The 2959-nt window shown below is 32.9% G+C and overlaps 1 pseudogene; it reads left to right on the forward strand.

The window, feature by feature from the left end:
• Window positions 1-325: 325 nt before the first annotated feature.
• Window positions 326-1778, forward strand: LOC121245226 (annotated as a pseudogene).
• The last annotated feature ends 1181 nt before the right edge of the window (window positions 1779-2959 follow it).

Consider the following 2959-nt stretch of genomic DNA (forward strand, 5'->3'; position numbering starts at 1 on the left):
GAATCTATTTTCACTGCAAATAGTCATTTTCGTTGCAAGAAAATGGTCACAAATGACATTTTTCTTGTAGTTATGAGTACAGCTTGTCACGCAATAATATTACTGGTTGAAAATTAGACACGGTGAGCCATAACACTAAAACATTGACAAACATGAATTTGTTAGGGAGGAATTTCTCTTCAAGTTCTTGTCCGATAGTCCGGACCTAATTATACTATTCGGCCTAAACGAAGAAAACTGAGACTTCCGTGTATGAGCGAATTAACCTCCCTATATATGTGTATATATATAGCACCAACGTAGTACGTAGTACGTAGCAGTAGTACTACCACACAGGCCCAGCTCTGCATATTATATACACTGAGATCATCAAATTAATTACTTCGCCTATCTATCATCATGAAGACCCTTTCACTCATGATGATGATCTCCTGCCTTGTCTTGACCTCCTTTTTTCTCTCTGGTATATATGTCGTCGATCTCATGATCGATCATCGGTGCAAATGGGTTTTATATATATAATATATATAATATATATATATATATGTGTGTGTGTGTGTATTTTAGATATATGTATGATCACATTTTAATTTTTTTTTTTTTCAATTGAACAATCTCTCATTCTCTCTCTCGTATGGTACTTGTCCTAGCTAGGCTTATGATGAATACTTATTAGTTAGTACTGTTGAAGAACACACATGTGGTATACTTATCCTATCATAAAATGACATGCCTACCAAAATTTGTTGTTTACATAAGTACTATATGTCATATATGCACATGTATCATGGTGATAAGCATGCATGTGTGATTTGCGATCGAATTCATTTGCTGAGATGGATTTGTTGGCTTTCATGTTCGACATATATACATGGTGACAAGGAATTATTTTGTTTGATGCTGCATATATATGAATATTGCAGGTGCTCAATCCGCTAGAATAACTTTCACAAACAACTGTCCCAATACCGTCTGGCCGGGAACCCTAACCGCTGATCAGAAACCTCAACTATCAACAACAGGATTTGAGTTAGCATCCAAAGCATCCACATCAATAGATGTCCAAGCTCCATGGATAGGCCGTTTTTGGGCACGAACTGATTGCACCACGGACACCTCAGGAAGGTTCTCTTGCGCTACTGCAGATTGCGCCTCTGGACAGGTTGCATGCAATGGTTGCATGCAATGGTAATGGTGCGATCCCGCCAGCATCTTTGGTAGAAATCAACATAGCAGCAAATAGTGGGCAAGACTTTTATGATGTTAGCCTTGTCGATGGCTTCAACCTGCCTGTTTCAGTGAGCACAGAAGGCGGGAGCGGTGATTGCCAGACCTCGAGTTGCCCAGCCAATGTGAACGCAGTTTGCCCAGCAGAACTGCAATTGAAAGCCGCCGATGGGAGCGTGATCGCATGCAAGAGCGCATGCACAGCGTTAAATCAACCACAATACTGTTGCACTGGCGATTTCAGCACTCCAGAAACATGTCCTCCAACGAAGTATTCCTTGATCTTCGAGAACCAGTGCCCTCAAGCTTATAGCTACGCTTATGATGATGTGAACAGCACCTTCACCTGCTCTGGTGCACCTAATTACGTTATCACTTTCTGCCCAAGTACTTGATCATGAGATGAGATGATCAAGAATTATGCATGTATGCATATTACATGCGTTCTGAGCTTCTCTCTATAATAATTATAACAATAATCGACTGTGTAACAAATAATAATGAATTACTACATATAGAAAATTCATAAATAAATGGGAAAATTATATAAATTTCTTGTGATTTTGGTCTGTATGCAGCTACGTACTCCATCTTCACCAGAATCTCTATGTTTGCATCGATCAAAATTAACCCATAACACGAGGCCGTTTCTATCATTCTTACATTTAAAGGTTCACATACGTACAACATGACTTGATGCAACACTGGCTTTCATGGTTTACAGGCCAAATGACTCACTCAAAATTGGATTTTTTTTTTTTAATTATTTGTGAGCAAAGATGCGCGCCAGCGTGCACGCAAATATATGCGTCGCATACTCATACAAAATTACAAATGGTTGTTAACTAAGGCTTTGTTTGGATTGAGAAACACTTTTAACCTATCTCATATCATCATTATAATTTTTATAAATTTTTACATAAAATACAATAAACAATTCAACTTTTTCAAATCTTAAAATAATAATAATATTAAAAAATAATATTCTAATAATATTTTATTCAACTTTTAATTTTTATCTCAACTTACTATTCAAACCTAACCAAATCATTTTAAGTGAAAATTACTTTTCAAGTCTACGGTTTCACTTTTTCAAAATTGGTACATATCATTTAAGAATAAAAAATGCTATTTACAATTTTACAGTCATGAAGTGTGTAAGCACTGCATAATTTTTTTTAAAAAATAAAATTTTTTAATTTTTTAAAAATAAACTCTACTTTTATTAAAAAAAAAAATTTGTACAAAACGTATAAACTCTAAGAGCATCGTCATTGGTTTTTTCAAATCCATCTTTAAAATTTAGTGAATATTACATTTTTTCACATTTGCCTATTCCATTTAAATTTAATCCCCCCATTGGATTATCCACTCTCTATTAAATAATAAAATATTATTAATTTAATAATTTTTTTATTTAATTTATTTTTATCACATTTTGTAGCTCTACCAATTAAATGTTAATAATAATTATATTCTAATTAAATTAGTATTAAAAAAATCATATTTTCAAAAGTCACTTAATGCTAAAAACAAAAAATATTTTATTAAACTCATCTAAAATTTTATCTAAATTTCTTAATTACAAACCAAATATAATTTTTGTTTGGAGTGATAAACTAATATTTTAATGTTTGTTTAGAGTGAGAAATTAATATTTTAATATTTAATAAATCAATTGTAATTTTCTATCTTTAACCAACTACTATAGCAATAATCTAAATTATTTTAG

This window comes from Juglans microcarpa x Juglans regia, unplaced genomic scaffold (assembly GCF_004785595.1).
Source record: "Juglans microcarpa x Juglans regia isolate MS1-56 unplaced genomic scaffold, Jm3101_v1.0 JmScfU0002, whole genome shotgun sequence".
NCBI classification, from domain to species: domain Eukaryota; kingdom Viridiplantae; phylum Streptophyta; class Magnoliopsida; order Fagales; family Juglandaceae; genus Juglans; species Juglans microcarpa x Juglans regia.